This window comes from Hippocampus comes, unplaced genomic scaffold (assembly GCF_001891065.2).
Source record: "Hippocampus comes isolate QL1 unplaced genomic scaffold, H_comes_QL1_v1.1 scaffold126, whole genome shotgun sequence".
NCBI classification, from domain to species: Eukaryota; Metazoa; Chordata; class Actinopteri; order Syngnathiformes; family Syngnathidae; genus Hippocampus; species Hippocampus comes.
The window spans coordinates 860,091-866,700 of NW_017805409.1; the positions used below are offsets into that span (position 1 = coordinate 860,091).

The window sequence follows — 6,610 nt, forward strand, 5'->3', positions numbered from 1 at the left end:
ACATGGTCGTTTTTTTCGGCTGAAAACGCCTTACTATACATGGTCGTTTTTTTGGGCTCAAAACGCCTCACGATACATGGTCGTTGTTTTGGCAAAAAACGCCTTAGAACCCAAGAAGGGTTACATAAATGGTTGTTTAAAAAAAAGCTTGACATGGAAACTCCTCCAGAGGAAGGCCGAGACCTGGAATCGAAACCTGCACCTCTACGCTGTTCAGGCGACGTACGAACCAGTCGGCCTGGACCGAAAGACGGCGTGTAAACCTCGACACTACCAGTGACTGTGACTTGCTCTGCACTCTTGGCATATTTGACATGCACTCTGGAGGGTTTGCAGGAAAAAGTAACTTTGTGTTTGGTGTTGTATTTTCACACATCACTGAGCAGGGTTTGAACCGGGGTTGCCTGGACCGAACACCGGCATGTGTAACTCTACACCACCAGTGACTGTGACTTAATCTGCACTACAGGCGCATTTAACATGCACTATGGAGGGTTTGCAGGAAAAAGTAACTTTGTGTTTGGTGTTTTATTTTCACACACCACTGAGCAGGGTTTGAACCGGGGTTGCCTGAACTGAACACCGGTATGTGTACCTCTACACCACCAGTGACTGTGACTTGCCCTGCACTATAGGCATATTTGGCATTCACTGTGGAGGGCTTACAGGAAAATGTAGCAAAGTGTTTGGTGTTGTATTTTCACACATCACTGAGCGGGGTTTGAACCGTGGTTGCCTGGACCGAACACCGGCATGTGTACCTCTACACCACCAGTGACTGTGACTTGCCCTGCACTATAGGCGTATTTGGCATGCACTATCGAGGGTTTGCAGGAAAAGGTAAAGTGTTTGGTGTTGTATTTTCACACATCAATGAGCAGGGTTTGAACCCGGGTTGCCTGGATCAAAACCCGGCGCGTGTAACTCTACACTACATTGTCGTATTTTTTGGGCTAAAAACGCCTTACTATACATGGTCGTTTTTTCGGCTAAAAACGCCTTACTATACATGGTCGATTTTTTGGGGCTAAAAACGCCTTACTATCCATGGTCGTTTTTTTTCGGCTAAAAAGGCCTTACTATACATGGTCGTTTTTTTTCGGCTAAAAAGGCCTTACTATACATGGTCGTTTTTTTTCGGCTAAAAAGGCCTTACTATACATGGTCGTTTTTTTTCGGCTAAAAAGGCCTTACTATACATGGTCGTTTTTTTTCGGCTAAAAAGGCCTTACTATACATGGTCGTTTTTTTTCGGCTAAAAAGGCCTTACTATACATGGTCGTTTTTTTTCGGCTAAAAAGGCCTTACTATACATGGTCGTTTTTTTTCGGCTAAAAAGGCCTTACTATACATGGTCGTTTTTTTTCGGCTAAAAAGGCCTTACTATACATGGTCGTTTTTTTTCGGCTAAAAAGGCCTTACTATACATGGTCGTTTTTTTTCGGCTAAAAAGGCCTTACTATACATGGTCGTTTTTTTTCGGCTAAAAAGGCCTTACTATACATGGTCGTTTTTTTTCGGCTAAAAAGGCCTTACTATACATGGTCGTTTTTTTTCGGCTAAAAAGGCCTTACTATACATGGTCGTTTTTTTTCGGCTAAAAAGGCCTTACTATACATGGTCGTTTTTTTTCGGCTAAAAAGGCCTTACTATACATGGTCGTTTTTTTTCGGCTAAAAAGGCCTTACTATACATGGTCGTTTTTTTTCGGCTAAAAAGGCCTTACTATACATGGTCGTTTTTTTTCGGCTAAAAAGGCCTTACTATACATGGTCGTTTTTTTTCGGCTAAAAAGGCCTTACTATACATGGTCGTTTTTTTTCGGCTAAAAAGGCCTTACTATACATGGTCGTTTTTTTTCGGCTAAAAAGGCCTTACTATACATGGTCGTTTTTTTTCGGCTAAAAAGGCCTTACTATACATGGTCGTTTTTTTTCGGCTAAAAAGGCCTTACTATACATGGTCGTTTTTTTTCGGCTAAAAAGGCCTTACTATACATGGTCGTTTTTTTTCGGCTAAAAAGGCCTTACTATACATGGTCGTTTTTTTTCGGCTAAAAAGGCCTTACTATACATGGTCGTTTTTTTTCGGCTAAAAAGGCCTTACTATACATGGTCGTTTTTTTTCGGCTAAAAAGGCCTTACTATACATGGTCGTTTTTTTTCGGCTAAAAAGGCCTTACTATACATGGTCGTTTTTTTTCGGCTAAAAAGGCCTTACTATACATGGTCGTTTTTTTTCGGCTAAAAAGGCCTTACTATACATGGTCGTTTTTTTTCGGCTAAAAAGGCCTTACTATACATGGTCGTTTTTTTTCGGCTAAAAAGGCCTTACTATACATGGTCGTTTTTTTTCGGCTAAAAAGGCCTTACTATACATGGTCGTTTTTTTTCGGCTAAAAAGGCCTTACTATACATGGTCGTTTTTTTTCGGCTAAAAAGGCCTTACTATACATGGTCGTTTTTTTTCGGCTAAAAAGGCCTTACTATACATGGTCGTTTTTTTTCGGCTAAAAAGGCCTTACTATACATGGTCGTTTTTTTTCGGCTAAAAAGGCCTTACTATACATGGTCGTTTTTTTTCGGCTAAAAAGGCCTTACTATACATGGTCGTTTTTTTTCGGCTAAAAAGGCCTTACTATACATGGTCGTTTTTTTTCGGCTAAAAAGGCCTTACTATACATGGTCGTTTTTTTTCGGCTAAAAAGGCCTTACTATACATGGTCGTTTTTTTTCGGCTAAAAAGGCCTTACTATACATGGTCGTTTTTTTTCGGCTAAAAAGGCCTTACTATACATGGTCGTTTTTTTTCGGCTAAAAAGGCCTTACTATACATGGTCGTTTTTTTTCGGCTAAAAAGGCCTTACTATACATGGTCGTTTTTTTTCGGCTAAAAAGGCCTTACTATACATGGTCGTTTTTTTTCGGCTAAAAAGGCCTTACTATACATGGTCGTTTTTTTTCGGCTAAAAAGGCCTTACTATACATGGTCGTTTTTTTTCGGCTAAAAAGGCCTTACTATACATGGTCGTTTTTTTTCGGCTAAAAAGGCCTTACTATACATGGTCGTTTTTTTTCGGCTAAAAAGGCCTTACTATACATGGTCGTTTTTTTTCGGCTAAAAAGGCCTTACTATACATGGTCGTTTTTTTTCGGCTAAAAAGGCCTTACTATACATGGTCGTTTTTTTTCGGCTAAAAAGGCCTTACTATACATGGTCGTTTTTTTTCGGCTAAAAAGGCCTTACTATACATGGTCGTTTTTTTTCGGCTAAAAAGGCCTTACTATACATGGTCGTTTTTTTTCGGCTAAAAAGGCCTTACTATACATGGTCGTTTTTTTTCGGCTAAAAAGGCCTTACTATACATGGTCGTTTTTTTTCGGCTAAAAAGGCCTTACTATACATGGTCGTTTTTTTTCGGCTAAAAAGGCCTTACTATACATGGTCGTTTTTTTTCGGCTAAAAAGGCCTTACTATACATGGTCGTTTTTTTTCGGCTAAAAAGGCCTTACTATACATGGTCGTTTTTTTTCGGCTAAAAAGGCCTTACTATACATGGTCGTTTTTTTTCGGCTAAAAAGGCCTTACTATACATGGTCGTTTTTTTTCGGCTAAAAAGGCCTTACTATACATGGTCGTTTTTTTTCGGCTAAAAAGGCCTTACTATACATGGTCGTTTTTTTTCGGCTAAAAAGGCCTTACTATACATGGTCGTTTTTTTTCGGCTAAAAAGGCCTTACTATACATGGTCGTTTTTTTTCGGCTAAAAAGGCCTTACTATACATGGTCGTTTTTTTTCGGCTAAAAAGGCCTTACTATACATGGTCGTTTTTTTTCGGCTAAAAAGGCCTTACTATACATGGTCGTTTTTTTTCGGCTAAAAAGGCCTTACTATACATGGTCGTTTTTTTTCGGCTAAAAAGGCCTTACTATACATGGTCGTTTTTTTTCGGCTAAAAAGGCCTTACTATACATGGTCGTTTTTTTTCGGCTAAAAAGGCCTTACTATACATGGTCGTTTTTTTTCGGCTAAAAAGGCCTTACTATACATGGTCGTTTTTTTTCGGCTAAAAAGGCCTTACTATACATGGTCGTTTTTTTTCGGCTAAAAAGGCCTTACTATACATGGTCGTTTTTTTTCGGCTAAAAAGGCCTTACTATACATGGTCGTTTTTTTTCGGCTAAAAAGGCCTTACTATACATGGTCGTTTTTTTTCGGCTAAAAAGGCCTTACTATACATGGTCGTTTTTTTTCGGCTAAAAAGGCCTTACTATACATGGTCGTTTTTTTTCGGCTAAAAAGGCCTTACTATACATGGTCGTTTTTTTTCGGCTAAAAAGGCCTTACTATACATGGTCGTTTTTTTTCGGCTAAAAAGGCCTTACTATACATGGTCGTTTTTTTTCGGCTAAAAAGGCCTTACTATACATGGTCGTTTTTTTTCGGCTAAAAAGGCCTTACTATACATGGTCGTTTTTTTTCGGCTAAAAAGGCCTTACTATACATGGTCGTTTTTTTTCGGCTAAAAAGGCCTTACTATACATGGTCGTTTTTTTTCGGCTAAAAAGGCCTTACTATACATGGTCGTTTTTTTTCGGCTAAAAAGGCCTTACTATACATGGTCGTTTTTTTTCGGCTAAAAAGGCCTTACTATACATGGTCGTTTTTTTTCGGCTAAAAAGGCCTTACTATACATGGTCGTTTTTTTTCGGCTAAAAAGGCCTTACTATACATGGTCGTTTTTTTTCGGCTAAAAAGGCCTTACTATACATGGTCGTTTTTTTTCGGCTAAAAAGGCCTTACTATACATGGTCGTTTTTTTTCGGCTAAAAAGGCCTTACTATACATGGTCGTTTTTTTTCGGCTAAAAAGGCCTTACTATACATGGTCGTTTTTTTTCGGCTAAAAAGGCCTTACTATACATGGTCATTTTTTTCGGCTAAAAACACCTTACTTCCTTTCCATGTTCATTTGAAAAAGCCTGACTATATATGCAAACTCTGTGGATGAAGGCCGAGACCTGGATTCAAACCCTGCACCTCTGCGCTGGTAAGCTGACTCCCAAACCAGTGGACCACGGTGGCGCTGCAGTCACAAACTCTTAAGTAACAAACCAAAAAGGCATTTACATACCTGGTCTCTCAAAAAAAGCTTCACTTGCAAACCCCCCAGAGGAATGCCAAGACCTGGATTTGAACCCTACACCTCTGTGCTGTTAAACCTGTTTTTTTTATTTGAACGTCTTGCCCACAAATCAGTTTTGTGAAATGCTTCGCTCATCAGGCATGTCTCAGTCGTGCTCCGAATAAAGAGTGTTCGCATCAAAGTCACTGCTCTGCTTGACATGTTTTTTTTCCACAAAAAGCTTGCTGTTCTCTGCTTCTTGGTCGGAAGCCGGTGTTTTTGGTGAAAGCAAGCCATGTTCTTCTGTTGCCCACTAAAAAAACGGGGGAAAAGGCTTGAAATGATTTTTTTTTTTGTCCTGGTGAAGGATGAGTCGACTCTCTTTCCCCCGGGTAGCTTCGGCACTTAGATTGTCACAGGGCAACATTTGGTGGGTTTTTCCTGTCCTGTCGTGACTAAATTGAAAATCTCAAAGCAATGAAATCCTGCGCAGAGAAATCAAATTGCAGGCGGGTACACGTGAGCATGAAAATTAAAAGTGGCACACCGCATGACAAATTTATGTAGCCCCCCCCCCCCCAACTCCTACTTTGAAGTGCATACACAATGTATGTCAGAAAGAGAGAGAGCGAGCAAAAATACAAGCTGCCAGTTGTCTCTCTCTGCCTCTCTTGTGTCCTCTAACCTAGATGAAGACCACCGAGCGCCCACTCGCTTTTTTCTTTTTTACTATTTTTACTGTGCGACTATTGTCAAGAAAAAAAAAAGAATATGTTTTACAATCAGCAATGTTGGATTTCTAACACAAAATAAAGGAAAGTGAATTACTCGACTTCATTTTGAGATGTTAGCATACTAAAGACTTTGACCCGCAGTCTTTTAAGTGTTGACTCCGACCAAACAAGTTTGGCCGAAACGGAAGCCACAAAATCAGAAATCGGATGACAACAATGACACCGGTCAGATAGATTTGAGATTTTTTTTTTTTTTTTGGTGCAGATTCACAATCTGCACCCCTTTTTTCTCGAGCACGCCCAACTTTCACCATAAGATCACAACAATATAATATGCAATATACCATTGTAATATATTTAGTAATATTTATGAATTAAGGGTTACATTCAATATCAGGTAGATTTTTTTTCCTGAAGAAAAAAATAAACGGAATTGCAGTGTCGATTTATTTGAACGGACTGAATTGTTGAGCCCGGCAGTGAGGAGGAGGAGGTGGCGCCAGATGACGGCTGTGCTGAAGGATGCCAGGATGATTTGTCACCTATTACTTCAAGATTGATGATGGAATTGATTGCCAATCACTTGCAAGGGAGACAAAATGGAACATGCTCACTCTGAACTACTTTGCTCCCCGAAGAAGAAAGCTGGCCGGAATTCAGGCTATGGGAACAGATTTGTGTGACCCAACTTGAGAGATTTTTCAAGATACGAATCGCCGTTTGGAAGATTTTTTTTTTTTTTTTTTTTTTT

General features: G+C 39.6%; 1 protein-coding gene across 7 annotated transcripts in view; it reads right to left on the minus strand.

The window, feature by feature from the left end:
• Nucleotides 1-6,610, minus strand: part of nhsl1b (NHS-like 1b) — an 86,894-nt gene that overhangs the window by 8,728 nt on the left and 71,556 nt on the right. The gene's annotated exons all lie outside the window — the stretch shown is intronic.